Source organism: Urocitellus parryii, chromosome 9 (genome assembly GCF_045843805.1).
Source record: "Urocitellus parryii isolate mUroPar1 chromosome 9, mUroPar1.hap1, whole genome shotgun sequence".
NCBI classification, from domain to species: domain Eukaryota; kingdom Metazoa; phylum Chordata; class Mammalia; order Rodentia; family Sciuridae; genus Urocitellus; species Urocitellus parryii.
The window spans coordinates 66522222-66538898 of NC_135539.1; the positions used below are offsets into that span (position 1 = coordinate 66522222).

General features: G+C 34.9%; 1 protein-coding gene and 1 pseudogene across 1 annotated transcript in view; one reads left to right on the forward strand and one right to left on the reverse strand.

The window, feature by feature from the left end:
- The window catches only part of Gpr158 (G protein-coupled receptor 158), a 401208-nt gene that overhangs the window by 73515 nt on the left and 311016 nt on the right, over positions 1-16677 (forward strand). The window lies entirely within an intron of this gene.
- LOC113191449 (WW domain-binding protein 2-like) lies at positions 2696-3481 on the reverse strand (annotated as a pseudogene).

A 16677-nucleotide genomic window follows, 5' to 3' on the forward strand; every position in this document is an offset into this window, starting at 1 on the left:
GACAGCTCTGTCTTCAGTTCTAAAACAGTGAGGCATTTGAGGAGTAGGGATATTAATGATTCCAACACCATCCTGGATGAATGTCGGAAGATCATGGACAAAAAATGATCAGTAGGGGATGGGGCTGTAGCTCAGTGGTAGAGCACTTGCCTCGCAGGTGTGAAGCACTGGATTTGAATCCTCAGCACCACATAAAAATAAAGCTATTGTGTCCATCTACAACTGAAAGGATATTTAAAAAAAAGATCAGTGAAGACAATTTGATGCTCTTCAGAGTGTAAATAGTTGCCATCTTAGGGTTCTTGTCTCTTTTTTTAAAAAATATTTTTTTAGTTGTGGATGGACACAATACTTTTATTTTTATGTGGTGCTGAGGATCAAACGCAGTGCCTCAAACATGCTAGGCAAGCACTCTACAACTGGGATACAACACAAGCCAGTGTCTTTACCTCTGAATACTTGAATGTTTTCTTATCCTAAAACCAATTAATTGATACTTAACCTTAATTATCCTAGATTTCTGGTTTATTTAACCAAACCTGCATATTTCTTTTGGGCCTTCTCTTGTCACTTGATTTTATTATTGCTACAATTTCTCAGAAAAACTGCAGTACACTCTATATTTGTTGGCTTCTTGGGCATTGCCTATCTTAGTCACTGTTTTGTATTTCTTCATCATCCTAAACTATTCTTTGTCCCCAATAGTAGTTCTGTCCATTGTTCCTAGAGAATTTAGAAGTATCTTCAAAAGCATCTTTAGGTGTTGGGGTACTTAAGGAAGTAAGGGAAGATCTCAAGGGGGGATCAGTGTATTGTTTATCAAACAACTTGTCCCCCACACTGAAGGGACCATTATAGGTCTAATTTTCAAGGATGACCCTGGTCATGACTTCTGTGTGTGAATGAATCACGAATTGACCAAAAAAAAATCCAATTAAAATATTAATGTGAAATAAACCCTATTTGCACCTTGGGGAAGAAACAAAATTTCATACCACCAGGCAGGGTGGCATACACATAAAATTCCAGCTACTTGCGAAGGTAAGGAAGGAGGATCATAAATTCAAGGCTAGTTTCAGCAATTTAGCAAGACTCTCAGTAACTTAGTAAGACCCTGTCTCAAAATAATAAAAAAAAAAACTGGGATGTAGCTCAGTGGTAAAGCACCCATGATTTCAAACCAGTACTAAAAAAATAAAATCTCATGAGGATCATGAGATCTGATTATTTCTATTAGCATATGAAATGCAGTGTTCAGTGAAGAAGAGAGGATTTTTTTTTAAAGCTGCATAATCAGTAACTTACAACCTGTTAACCTATTTCTGGAATATGACCCACTCTTCAAATAAAATTGAATTCCAGTTGATTTTTTTCATGTATGTTGGGTGGGATGTGGAGTGTAAGACTGTGATTATCAACCATGGTTTTTGATAGCTTGGGCAATCTCCCAGGTTGTGGTAAATTTTTGTTTTTAAACCTATAAATTTAAAAAAATTGCTTACTAAACACTTGCCACTGAATATTTTATTTTAATTTTTTAGTACTGGGGATTGAAACCATGGGTACTTTACCACTGAGCTATATCCCAGTTCTTTTTATTATTTTGAGACAGGGTCTTACTAAGTTACTGAGGGTCTTGCTAAATTGCTGAAACTAGCCTTGAATTTATGATCCTCCTTCCTTACCTTCCCAAGTAGCTGGAATTTTATGTGTATGCCACCCTGCCTGGTGGCATGAAACTTTGTTTTTTTTTTTTTGCACCCCAAGGTGCAAACAGGGTTTATTTCATTTTAATATTTTAACTGGATTTTTTTTTGGTCAAATAGGGAATTCTCTTTAAATAACCATCTCTCCTCCCTTGGTGTCTGGTCCAGGAACAAATGAGCAAATCTTCACATATCCAGGGGGCATGATGCTTAAAAGGGAGGGGTAGGCTTAGGAGCTGGCAGCAGGCTATGATCAGCACACTGGAGTTGGGGGCCATTCTTTCTAGGCCTACCCTGTAGCCTCCAAATGGCATGATGGGATGGACATGTGCTTTACGGCTCCAGGTGAGAAGCCCTTATAGGGGGAAGAGAGATTAGAAGGAAAAGAAATTCCAGAAATTCTAGCAAGGGAACTGAAGGACTTCTTTTCCAGCCGCAGTGGGCTTCCCCTGAAGCCACAAAACCCTGGAGGCTTATTGTAAAGCTCCTGAAGTCAGAAGTGGCAACAGAATGACCAAGGACAGAGAAGGCAGGCCTGGCTGAGTGGAATGTGGGCTGACAGGTGGGATAGTGGCCTTCCAGCACAGACCAGTGGAAGGAATGTGAGCAGGGTGTGGTAGGGTATTTTGGCCCACTAGGAAGACTGGCTGGTTTGATGGAGCTCACAAAGCTGAATACAGAATGGCTACCAGACGGAGAGGACAGACTGAAATAGGAGAGGTGGCCAGATACTGAAACAGGAACAAAGGGAATATCCCATTCTCCCAAGCACAGCCCCAGAAATGGTAAGAGGGGCACTGTGGGCTGATTTAGCTAGGAACTGGGGGGACACCTCTACAGAAGCCAGGGGCCTTGCCTTCCCACAACACTAGTTCCTGGTAACTTTTTACAATAGGACCTGGGGAAGAACAGGCCTCCCCCAGTCAGATGCAGTCCCATAAGGGAGTAGGAAAGGCCCATGAGGGTCGGGACAGGGAAGTGGGCAGGGTCTACTGAGTCTTCTTGTATTCTGAAGAGTAGTAGGGAGATGGTGGAGGCTAGCTTGTGGGCAGGTAGACATTGTGTGGGTTGCTTGGACTGTAATAGGTGATAGCAGCTGCCTCTGTGGCCTTGGCCTCAGTTGCAAGAGTGGAAGGGACATTAGGGCCTCTGACTAGAGCATGAGTCCCAGATATGGTGGTGGCAGGGACTGCATATATCCCATGGTGCCATGTATCATGGGAGATTTTGGATATAACTCAGGTGGGGGTGGTGGATAGGGGTACATTCCATTTGCAGGGCATACATTCCATTGGCCACTGGTGGGGAAAAGACATAGGCCCCACTGGGAATGTAAGGGTACCCATAAGCTCCATTGGGGGTACCCTCAAGCTATAGAGGCTTGAGATACTACCTGGAACATTCCCTGCTAAACCTGATGTGCCCCCTGCTGTGAAGGTCAACTTGTATAAAGCAGAGCCTTTCCAGCTACCTCCTCCTTCAGCCTCCACTAATTTTTAAACATATTCGCACCAAATACAGGCTGCTTGAGCTCATAGTCCTTCATGAGATAAAATGGCATTATGAAGGATTGCATGGCATCCTTCCCCTTGGATAGAAAGATGACCTGGTAAAGGGGTAAGGTAGATAGTGCACTTCTTGGTTCCTGTGGAGGCCTCTGGAATATTTTTCATGTAATTAAATGGAAGTTCCACACGATTGTAGGACATTAGGATACTCTCAGTATTGTTGACTATCACTCTTCCGTCCTTTGAGTTGTTCTTGTTGAGTGCCATAGCCTCTCCCATGAGACTTTTTTTTTTTTAAGAGTAGGAAAAGGTGCTTTAAATTGGTCCCACCATAGAGAATACTTTTTATTGAGGTATTGGAAATTATGTTTCCAACATAGTCAGCAGACCTGGGTTTTTTTTTTTTTTTTTTTGTAATTTTATTAAGAAAACTGAGAAGGATGGGAAGTGAAGCTAACTGTGAAATCAAGTCTGAATCTTGAAAACATCAAAGAACTATTTCAGATATAGCTAAAATTATGAAATGTTTTATAATAGTTAATTTTACATTAAGTTAGGCATGATTTGATAAGCATTATATAGTTGTTATTATAGAAGAAAGATATTCCAAAGCTAATTAGAACCTGTATTTTAATGTAGATATTTGTTTCTGTTTCAGTTCTTCCCGTTAGAATCAGACAGGGCTATTGTTGGTACAAACCTACTCTAAATTTTTGGAGGATTATTCCTTTAACAGAAATGGTGAATGAGTACCCTTAACCCCATTAAAGGCTTTAACAACCTCTGTCCTTTGGAAAAGCTCATTTACAGTAATTTCTAAGGGCTTGTTCTTTCTGAGTTAGTGGAAATGCCAAGTTTTGTATTGTAGAACACAAATCATAAAAATACAAATGTTATCTTTTAAGTTGATGACACTTTGGCAAAGGGGTGGGGAGAGAGACTTCACTATGTAGTAGAACCCAACAAATAATATTTCATTACCATTTCTTGGGCTGTATAAAATAGTTTTTTAAAAATTGGTTTAGTTCAATTTTTTAAAAGATATTTTTTAATTATTCATGGACGTAGTATCTTTATTTTGTTTATTTACTTTTATGTGGTTGAACCCAGTGCCTCACATGTGGGAGGCAAGCACTTTACCACTGAGCCACACCTCAGCCACCAGTTCAGTTCAAATTTTAAAAAATTTTATATTTTTTAGTTGTCAATGGATTTTTTACTGTATTTATTTTTATGTGGTGCTGAGGATCAAACCCAGGGCCTCATGTATGCCAAGCAAGCGCTCTACTACTGAGCCACAATCCCAACCCCAATTCAATGTACAATTTACTTTTAAAAAATAAAAATTATTTTAAAAACCAAAAAAAATATTTTTTCAAATATTCAATTAGAATTTCTGACTGAGAACCACTAAAGCTCTAATATTTACTGTTAGTTTAACTCAACAAATATGTGAAAGACTATGAGCTAGCTGACCATTATGGTGGATAGAACAATAAAAACATGGAACCTGCCCTTAAGGAGAATAACATCTTGGGTGTGGGGTTAAGGGAATATACACGGAGCAAACAGCACTTAGGCAATTAATGATTAGATACTAGGAGATCTAACTTTTAAAGCAATTAATGGTGACTCCTACATAAACAAAATAATTTTATAGAAATTAAATTGTTACTTCTTCATGCAAATGATTGACAAATGAGGATTTTGGGATGCAACACTTTGGCAAGCATGGGGTACTTTCCATTGTGCCTTCATTATGCTCTTAGATGTTATAGAATAGGCATTCCGGTCAGTATGATGGAATTGTATACATTTGTTAATAAGTGTTGAAGAGTGGCCTCCAAATGAACTGGTTATTCTGAAATCATTCCATTGGAAGACTCAGATATTTTATTGAGAGCTGGTGTTGTCTTTTAGCCAACTTGGAGATTTTGGGGAATGTGCAACAATATTAACAGAAAAGATCTGATTTGTTTTTCTCTAACATTGTTTCTAGCATTAAATGATATCATTATCCTCTTCTTAGGAATGTTATTTGCCCTCTAACTTCAGATGACAATTTGTTTTTTATTGAATTAAAATTTGATGGTATGTCAACTATATTATTAAATTATTGCCTTAAATACCTTTGAACACTGAACTTGGTTTTGAACAAAACTAATTTCTTTAACAAGTTATAGTGAATTTTCTTTTTTAAGAATGTAATTTAATTTCTTCTTTAGAATAGAGAAAGGGTCTCTCTTTGAACCTATTACTTATTGGACCTAATCCTAAGATGTATTGCATTTATGCTTATAAAAGCAATGAAAAATATTTTTCAAATTTATAGAAAGCTTGAATAAGGGGAACCCTAAATCTGGGAATCCACCTTCAACTCTAAAGAGATTGGAAGGAAATTGATTCTCAAGTGATAATTTCGCTCAGAATCTTCTTTGACATAGTTAGAGTATAATTATAGAAATTATATGATTTTTACAAGCCCACTGTGGAAAATATATTTGTAAGGTAATGACATCAGGTGTTCTGTCTCTGGGTTTCTGCTATTCTGGATGCTATTTTCATCAGTCTTTCCAGTTATGTAAATGACTCATATTCATTCTCTCTCTCTGCCCCACTTCTCCCCACCTCTTGTTCTTTTACTGAGAGCAATTTTAGCACTAACTGCTCCAAGTAGATAATTTTGACAAGGATGTCTTTTTTTTCCTCTCATATTCTCTTACAGCTTTCAGTATATCTGAGTTCATCTTTGTCCATCAAATCACCAGGTACCTAATGTATGGAAGATTAGAATGGCTGAGTTTTATTTCTTAAATGCTGTTATTAGTTTTATTTTGCCACATGACAAATTATCTCAAAGTTAATTGCTAAAAAATAATTTTGTTATCTCAGAGTTTATTAGTTCAGATGGAGAGTCTTTGGCTTAAGGTCTCTTGAGATCTAAAGATTTCAGTTAGGGCTATGGTTTTTTCAGGAGCTTGGAGTCCTCCTCAAAGTTCATAGTGGCTATTGGCAGAAATCACTTCCTTGTGGTTATATGACTGAGGTACCAGTTTTCTTGCTGGACATCAGCCAGGAGTTATGCTTAGCTTCTAGAGGCTGTCCTCAGGTCCTACCATGTATTTCTCTTACAACCTAGAGGCTTGCTTCCTCTAAAGTAGTGGGCGAATCTCTTCTCCTTTTGAATAACTCTTCACCAGATTAAGTCAGAACTATCCAGTATTATTTCTCTTTTGACTAAAAAAATCAACTTACTGGGGATTGCATCTAAAAAGTCCTCATCTTAGTCATGTCATATAACTTAATCATGGGAGTAAAATCTATCATTTTCACAGTCCTGTCCACACTCAAGGAGAGGGCATTATAAAGGGTGTTTGAAAAAGGGGGCAGGAATTTTGAGGACCAGCTTAGAATTATTTTTTCTACATATGCCATATCTTTTCAGAATGGGTTTCTGTTTTCAGCATTGGTTCAGAATTGAAGTATTGACTTGCTGGCCTGATTCCTCTGGCTAGAGTTTCAAGAATTATACTGAATAGAGGTGGTGAAAGTGGAAATCCTTATATCCTTGTCCTGTCCCTGATTTTAGAGAAAAATCTTTCAGTTTTTCTCTATGCAGTATGGTATTGGCTTTGAGTCTGTCATATAATGTTTAGGTAAGATGGCTTTATAATGTGTAGGTAAGTTCTTTTAGGCCTAGTTTCTCCATTGTTTTTAACATGAATATTTAACTGTTTTTTTTTAAATCAAAGACTCCTGCATCTTTTGAGATGGCCATATAGTTCTTGTTCTTAATTCTATTTTCGCGGTGAATTGCAATTATTGATTTGTGTATGTTGAACCAACCTTGTTTCACTGGGATGAAGCCCACTTGGTCATGTTTATTATCTTCTTAATATGTTTTTGAATGTGGCTTGCTAATATTTTATTAATGATTTTTTGTATCTATGCTCATCAGAGAGACTATTCTATGTTTTTTTTTCCCTTTAGAAAACTAATTCTATGAGGTACATCTAACTACCAGAACATTTTGTGCTCAGAGTCAGATAGAAAGATATAAGCCATTTAAGAGAAAACTGAGTAAGAAAGTGGCCATTCAGGTCACTTCATCACCCCTAGATAAAGCATTCACTTATTCATTTATGCATCCAACATACATTTAATATAGAACTTAATTGCATTATAGGCACCATAATGATTCTTATAATTTTGTTATTTAGCTTAAAAATAAAAATGCTTCAGTGCAATCAATGTTCATTGAACCAGGGACTTCTTTTAGCCTTTAAATTTGGCTGCTAGAATGATTTATTTCTCCCTTCCTTCATTCCTGTTTTTATCAAGAAGTATAGCATACATACAAATGAATGTATATAATACATGTTAATAGGATAAATAATAATAATAAAATAATAATAAAATGAAGACCTGTGTAAATACAATTCAGCTTCTAAAATAAATATTTTAAGTTTCATGTGGGTCTCTCCCAAAATACATGTTGTCTCTATCTACCAAGAAAACTACTCTAATTTTTAAGAACTTTTATAATCTTTTATTTTTTAAAATTATTTCTTACATACATGACAATAGTGGAGTGCATTACATTCATAATATAATCTTTAAAAAATAATTTCTTTGCCATATTTTATAGTTTTATTATATGTATTTACATCTTTAAATAATAAAAGTTTTAGTTTTGATGTTTCAAATATTTTATAAATGCAAATTTATATTTGTTTTACTTAATGTAAAGTTTTTGATATTGCAGTGGATATTCTTAGCTATTTTTTATTTATTCTATTTCAGTGTTGCATACTATTGTTTGACTATATACACTTTAATTTTTAATTCTGTGGTCAATGAATGCTTAGACTTTTCAGTTTCCATTTTCTGTTTTTTTTTTTTTTGTCAGAGGCATAGATTCAATAAACATCCTTGAAAATGTCTCACTGGTGCATGTATGAAGAATTCTAAGGAATAGAATTTCTTGGCTATAGAAGGTAGATATGATCTACTCTATTACCTAGTTCTAAAGTGTTTCCTAAAGTTTCTATATCAATTTGCACTCCTACCAGTAATTTTATGAGAGTTCCAGCGCTTAACCTTATCTGCAGCCCTTACTTAGCACTAACTATTTGACAAAAAAATGTTAGTCTGTTTGGACCTCTGTATAATTTGCGATAAACTGAGTGGTTTATGACCAACAGAAATGTATTTCTTGAAGTTCTAGAGGCTGAGATACACAAGATCAAGGTTATTAGCAGTTTCCATGTTTGATGAGGGCTCCCTCTTCTGGTTCACAGATGACACCTTCACCTGTGTCTTCATGTGGTAGAAGGCAAACAAATTCCCTTACAAAGGGCCTCTGTTAAAGGCACTAATCTCATTCAAGAGGGCTCCACCTTTATGACTAGTAACCTCCCAAAGGCCTTGTCTCTTGATACAATAACATTGGGAATATAGGTTTCAACATATGAATTTTAGGGAGGCACAAACATTTAGACCATAACAGTGGCGGTTGTAAAATAACATTTTAGGGGGGCTTAAATTTTTATTTGTTGAAATTAAATTGCTAATGAGATAAAGTGTTTATATGTATGATTATTTATCTTTAATGTTTCTGCTATGTGAAATACCTATTTTGTTTTATTTGTTTCTTTTGTGTTGCTTAGCCCATTGATTTGTGAGATTTTATTATATTTGAATTCTTTGATGATTTAATATAATGTAATATAATGAGGTGTTGACTTGCTGGCCTGATTTACTTTTTATTATGACTTATCTTATTTGATTCTTTTTATAGTGTCTTTGAGGAACTAAATTTTGTTATTATAGTCTTATAAAGTATTTCCTTTATGATCTGTGTTTCTTGTATCTTATTTAACAAATCTGTTCTTATCCCAAAATAATAGAAACATTTTCTTTTTAAAATTTTATTATTATTATTATTTTTGGTGGTGCAGGGGATTGAACTCATGGACTTGTGCATGCAAGATAAGAACTCTACCAACTGAGTTATATCCCCAGCCCCAATTGAAACATTTTCATAATTACTTTTATGAATTTGAAGTTTAACTTTCACATTTAAGTTCTTTATCCATTCAGAATTGATTTGTTATAACAGAATAGAGGAATTCAACTAATTTTTGTCAATTAAACTAATGGTAAGAACACTTTTTGTAAAGGACAGGACAAAAATTATTAAAGTAAGGGAGTATCTTTAATCTAATACCCTCTAGAAGAGATGTAGGCTTTGTCTTGTGTTCTCCTATGTAGCTGATTAAAACTCAGGATCTAGGTTTGAAATAATTGCTAGATCCCAAAGCAACTCCTAGTTCCCCTGCTATTTATTATTGTGGATTTGTGCTTAATTCTGGCCTCTAGGGTTCTCTTAATTTATTGTCAACTGAGCAAGGCATAAGAAAAAAATATAAAAATATTTCAATTAACATTTTTTTTGTTGTGGTCTGCCTGGAGATTATGTGATAGCCTTGCTGCACGTTAAAACCACCTGGAAAGTTTCTAAAAATTCTGGTGCTCAGGCTACACTCAAGATTAATTAGATTAGAGTATCTCAGGCATTACTAATTTTTGAAGCTCCCCACAGAATTCCATTGTGCAGCCAAGGTTAAGAACAATTGTTTAAAATTCAGCTGTTCATTTTGATTCATGTCTATTCCAGTTCACTTGCTTTTTTCCCACTTTACTCAGCCAGATAGCTCCCCTCTAAAGCTAGGTGTCCACACTCACATGAAACACCAAGTTCCTGATACTTCTGACCTACTTCTTCACATTAATATGCTTTCTAAGAAACTAAGTCTGCTATACCTATGGTCAATTGAATAGCAATGTATTTGGCTTGTTTTTACTTTACAAAACATTATTTTAACTGTCTTTCACTGTCTACAATGTTTTTCCTTTACAAGAAAGTTTTAGTGCAAAGTATATTAATTTGCTAATTAATTCTGATAGACTATTTTCAGAGTCTTAGAAAATCAGTGTTTGATACGCTTAGGTTATGAATAGCATAGCACAGAAAATGATGTAATTTCAGTGGGACAAATTAGAGCCAATTAACATGGCAGTTAGTTGTCTTTTTGAATAATGCAGATTTGTTTAGAAAAGCTTTCTGTTTTATTTATAAAATGATCCCTGCTTTTAACTATTATGACAGCCATAGCATTTTTCCTTTTGCAGAGCTAGGTCAGATGTAGCGAAACAGAGAGGTAAGGTTCTGCCATCATACTTTGTTCTAGATTACAGTATGCTAATTGACTGTAACACATTATTAAAATACTGTCTTATGACTGTCTTTAATAAAATGCTCAGAGAATCTAAAAGATGTAGCATGATTATAAATTCATAATTATTTCTTCTGAGGAAATAATGACTATTTCTTGAAATTAAAACAAGTCCTTTTTATTTTCTCAAGCTTTCTTTTAGGGCTTGGGACCGAATACAACAAATATAGTTCTAGCTACAATATTAGCAAATACTTAGCTTAACACATTAGTTTTAGTATCTACAAGATAAAAGCTATTTCACAAAGTGAACAGATGGTTTAACCAGGAATGGCAGACTTCTCATGATTTAATAGTGAGAGAAATCACATTCTTTGGGTATGAAATTGGGCAAGTTGATCTTTAGAAGCCTACTATTGCTTTCTGTAGTAATGGATTATTATCATTTTTTCCCTCAGGAAAACATTGTGTGGAATAATTAATTAATGATTACAATGCATTTTGGAAGAGATTCTGAGTAACTTAATATTTTGAATTTGAATAGCTGAAGAGAATGGATATGGAAAAAGGTGGAAAAAGTTTTTATTCCCAAATTTTAATTAATTAAGGTACTGAGGATTGAACCCAGGTGTGCTTAACTACTGAGCCACATCTCCAGCTCTCTTTTTATATTTTATTTAGAGACAGGGTCTTTCTGAGTTGCTTAGGGCTCACCAAGTTGCTGAGGCTAGCTTTGAACTTGAAATCATCCTACTTCAGCTTTCTGAGCCACTGGGATTATAGGTGTGTGCCACCTCGCCTGGCTTATTTCCAAATTTTGTGATATATTTTTTCTGAAATTTTTGGTAATAAGTTTAGTTTCTTTGTAAAGATGCTATTATAATTTTATCTCATGTCTAAAGTTTTTGTTTCTCACTATTGTACAAAAATTCTGCTGTTTTGTGATAACCATAAATGCCGAGAAGTGGCTATAGGTCCAATACATGGCATGGTAAATTTTATAGAGATGCCATCTTTTGGTATTTGGAGACATTTCTACCCTCATGGATACATAGGGCTTGTGTTTCAAAAAAGTCTTTCCTTCTCAGGTGTTTTTGACTATGACCCTTATTTCCCAAATCAGAGGTGTGGTAACTGGTTTTCAATGATATCTTTCTCCTAGTGAATTGCACCTGTTGGTATTTATGCCCCGTCTAGTTTTTTACACATTGAATATACACTTCTCCATGTAACCAACAGAATGTTTCAGATTGATCTAGTACATCTTGCACAGCTAGGCCATAAGATACCCTATAGCTTCAATTATGTTTCCTTGGAATGCTTACTCTGGGAGAAGCCAGTTGATATGTAAAAGTTCCACTCACCTGAGAGTTTCATGCTACATGATGTTCAAACAAAGCATGTAAAGAGGTCATGTGGCAAGAGAGAGAATTGATCAATCCAGAGCTGTTCTAGTTGTCCCAAATAAAGTGCCACATTTGTGAATGAAGAAATATTTTGGTTGTCCAGACCAGACAAGCCATCATATGACTCTAGGCCTTGTTGTCAACTCATTGCAATTGCATTAAATAACCTAAGCAAGAGATGCTTAGGTGAAACCAATGCATAATACCACTGTAAGATAATAAAAATTGTTGTATTAAGCTTCTAGGTTTTGAAATGGTTTGTTACACAGCAAAGAGAACCAGAATAAGGGGACAATGAAGACTTAGACACCAATTGCTAAGTTATCATAGTGTTTCTTCATTTTGATTACCTTTGTTGATAATACTATGCAGATCCTTCATATACCAAGACATTATTATTATTATAATTATTATTTTTGAGACAGGGTCTCACTAAATTGCTGAGACTAGCCTTGAACTTTTGATCCTTTTACGTCAGCCTCACAAATTGCTGGGATTATAGGCATGCACTGCCATGCCCAGCCCAAGTTGATTTCTGTTTTAGTCAGCTTTTTTGCTCCTATGACTAAAAAATCTGACCAGAACAATTGTAGAGGAGGAAAAAGTTTATTTGAGGGCTCACGGTTTCAGAGGTCTTGATGAGGCTAAATATCATGGCAGGACAGTGTAGTAGAGGGAAGCAACTCACATCATGATCAGAAAGCAGAGGGAAAAAAAATCATATATATATGATATAAAATCTATCTATCTATCTATCTATCTATCTATCTATCTATCGAGAGAAAGAAACAGACATACTCCACTCTTCAGATACAAAATATATACCCCAGAGCTATGCCCCCAATTCCCACCTCTTCCAGCCACACCATACCACTTCAGTTACCACTCAGTTAATCCCCATCAGGGGATTAATTACTGATTGCGTTAAGACTCTTACAACCTAATCATTTCTCCTCTCAACCTTCTTGCATTATCTCATACGTGAGCTTTTGGGGGACACCTCACATCCAAACCATGACAATATTCTTCAAACTTGTCACAATGATACCTAAAAGGTATGTACAGAAGCACTGGAGACTGTAAAGGTCTTGCTTGCTTGAAAGTGGAATTGAGACTTGTGTCTTGTTTTTGTTTTTAATATTTCAAGAAGGCTAACCAAGATGGTATGTTAATCAAGATAAGTAAGGCTGCGCAGTTTACTCAGCACATTTCTTTGCTTTTGGCTAGGTGTATATCAACCTGTCAGTGAATCTCACTGAAATGAATTATACTTAAATGCAGACTTTTTTTTATTGTTAGCTGTATTGTTTTTATGGAAGACAGAATATTTTATTTAAAGTGTGGGATTCTTCTAAGGAGAAAAAAAGGGATTTCTTAGTGTATGCTAGACTTTATTAATATTTCCCAATATCTAGTTCTTCTTCCTTTCTAAGCCCATAGCAGATTGCACTTTCTAAGTCCTTTACCCATGGGCTGAGCCATGTGGTCAATGGACAGTGGTCTTTGAACAGATATGTGTTATTTCTGAACCGAAGTATTTTATTGTTGGTGGAAAACATTGCACTCTTCTTCTCTGTTGCAGTAAGCAGGAAGATCATATGTCTCAGTGCAGTTTTAAGGAGGAATGTTGATATCCTGGATCCTTAAGTGGCGATGTAGAGCAGAGCCCACTTTAAGTTGAGCACATAATAATTTTTGTTGTGTAAATCCATTAAGATTTCAGGATGAATTTTCAAAATGTAGCTTAAGATAACCTATTTTAATACAGGAGGCTACTAATTAAGGTATTCCCCTCTCTTAAAATAATGACCTATAGCACCAGTGGGAGTGATGGTATACTTCACTGATTTGTAAGCACCAAGCTCTGATTCATTAATTGTAGAAAGCACACAGCAGGGCACTGAGAAAAATGCAAAAACTTTCACTTGGCTGCAAAGGAGAAGGGGCAGGTTGTAAAACTAGTTTCCTATGGAATGTAATTCTAGATGGAATTATCTGGCAGAGTGTTAGGCTCTGAAAAAAATCCCTTTCCTTTCTGCTTTTTTTTTTCAGAACTGTTCATCTTTTTGTTGTTCTTCAATAATCTAGTTTCCACTTGGATACTTGAATGATATTTTTAAAATGAAAAACTTATCATCACCCCTCTGCTTAAAATGTTTCAGTGGTTTTACATGGCTGATTTGATTAAGATCAACATTCTTTGATTGGTGTGATCCAATTGTAAATTGTGATTTAACACAATTCTCTTTAGTTTCTCTGACTTAGAATACTGGGTTTCTTCTGAAGGCATGTTCTTTCTTTGTTGAAACTTTTTCTTCATTCCCCATTTTTCTAACCTCTTGTCATTCTCCTGGTTGATCCCACTGAGTCTTTAGATCTCAGGTCCACTCTTCACATTCAGGAATCTTACTCTAACCATTAAGTTTCTTTGTGGGGATATTTTCATAGAACTGGGTTTCTTTCCTTCAGTCAGTCATCTTAGGTCTGTAATTTTTGTGTTTAAGTACAATTATTCGATGGATAGTTGTTTTGTTCTTCATTAGGATAGGACCTTGTTTATGTTTCTTCACCATTTTTCCCCCAGTGTCCAGAAGGTGGAATGAATAATTTTTGTGAGCCCTTTACTGTGAAGGACCAAGAAATTCAAGTGGATCTGAAGATCAGAAGGGAAGAAGTGATCTGGAGTACTTTTCTGGCACTCCCATAATCTTATCACTGAATTTTCTTTTATAATGGGATTAGATTCATTTTAATGGAAATAAAACTAACTGGGATTGATGAGTTCACACAAAAATAGAGTGTGGTTTTAATTGTCTATTTTATATATTAAACTTCCAGAGGGCCCTATTTCTTTTTTTGCTATAGAAGTAAAAGAAAAGGGTAGCATGTAGCCTTGCAAATAAACTATAAGTAATAACTTCTTTCAGTAATTATGTGTTGAATAAGTGAATGAAAATATTTTAGAAAATGGTGTGAATAGTTCACAACCTCATAAATATTTTTGGATAATGAGTGTGAGAATGATCCTAGAAAGAATTATGTTGTTAGTGAATTTCTTTTTGTCTCTGAAGATCGTAGTGAAACTTTTAATCTAGCATCTCCTTCAAAGTTTTTAATTCATATTCACTGATTATCTTACTCCAGGTTACTTTATTTACTCAGATGAAATTACAATTGCTATTACCTTTCATTTGGCTATTTAAGAAAGTACACTTAAGAGAGATGTTATTTCTCTTCTGGGCTTAATCTTTGCATTCTTTATTCTTCTTTAAATTTCAATCAAATGTGGCTGATACCTCTATTGTAGACTTGAAATTGGCATTTAGACTTGTAATTTAGCATCAAAGCATGGAACAAAAAGGGATTACATGAAATAATAGGGTCTTAAAAACAATCAAACAAATGATATCTAAATATTTATAAAGACTGTATATTATGATTTCATGAAATTACTTTGGAACTGTATATGAAGAAGTTCATAATTTTATTATATTCTCACTCTCTATAAATGTGCTTTTTAACTTGACAAACTTCTTCCTGGAAAAACCTACCTTTTATTTTGGTACTGTGGTTAAACCAATTGTTGTTTTATTTAGGAGTAACATCTTATTTTTTACATGTTTAATGATAGGCCCAAATTCTTGATTACAACTTTTTCTTTAAATATTTATTTTTTAGTTGTAGTTGGATACAATATCTTTAATTAAATAATTTATTTTTATGTGGTGCTGAGGATTGAACCCAGGGCCTGTGTGTGCTAATCGAACGCTCTACCACTGAGCCACAACCCTAGCCCCTTGATTACAACTTTTTGAAAATGAGTGAGTAGATAATTATTTTTTGTGTCTTCCCAAAATATCCAGCATACTTTGTCCAAGGAAGTTCTAAATAAATATAATTGGAATTAGTTGAAGTACAGAAGGATTACCTAAAAAGGTGAGTATTAAGCAAAAATTAGGTTTTTTATCTGATTTCTCTCAATTTCATTATACCATGCCTTCTATAAATAGAAATATTTACTATAATTTACAATTTGTACACATTTGAATTGTGTGGAGCACTGACCATTACTGACTTTTGTCTTGTTTTATTCTTTGCAAGCAGTAACCTTACATGGAATGCATGTAGCAAGTGTGTCCTATTTATGAATTCTGACGTACATCAACAATTGGTATTTCATATACCAATTTTCTAAATATTGATAGGTTACCATTCATTCAACCTGAAAAGAATGTTTTTATGCATATGATTCTGTTAAGGTGCTTTGCTAGTTTTTGATTTAACTGAGGATCTCTCTCTATACCTGAGTATGCTTTAGGATATCTGGAAAGTGTTTGCAGTTTTATATGAAATATTGTTTATATATGAACTTTTCAAGGGAAGTTTCCTGGATTAGATCAGATCATAAATGAGATGACTACAAGACTCATTGAATTATATATGCAAAAGTGGTGAATTTTACTGTGTAAATTCTACCTCAGTAGAGCTGAGCTGAATCTCCCTCTAAAATCTCTGAGTGAGGATTCTTAATGAAAGGCACTGAAAAATATTAGCAGTAGAAATCAAGAGACTTGGAGGTATGTTCTACATAGAAAGTTTTCCTTTCAGTTCTGCTCTTCCTTCTGAAATGCAAGCACAATAGTTCCTATTTTTATGTGTGAGTTTCTATAATCCCCATGGAAATGGAATCAGAAGATGGAGTAGAATGATAAAATACCAGAAAAATATTTGATAATTGTGTGTTATTAGCCTACAAGGCTGAAAATCCTGTGATTTTTTTTCAGTCCCATCTTCCTTCTACCCTTGTCTCTGTTTTGGT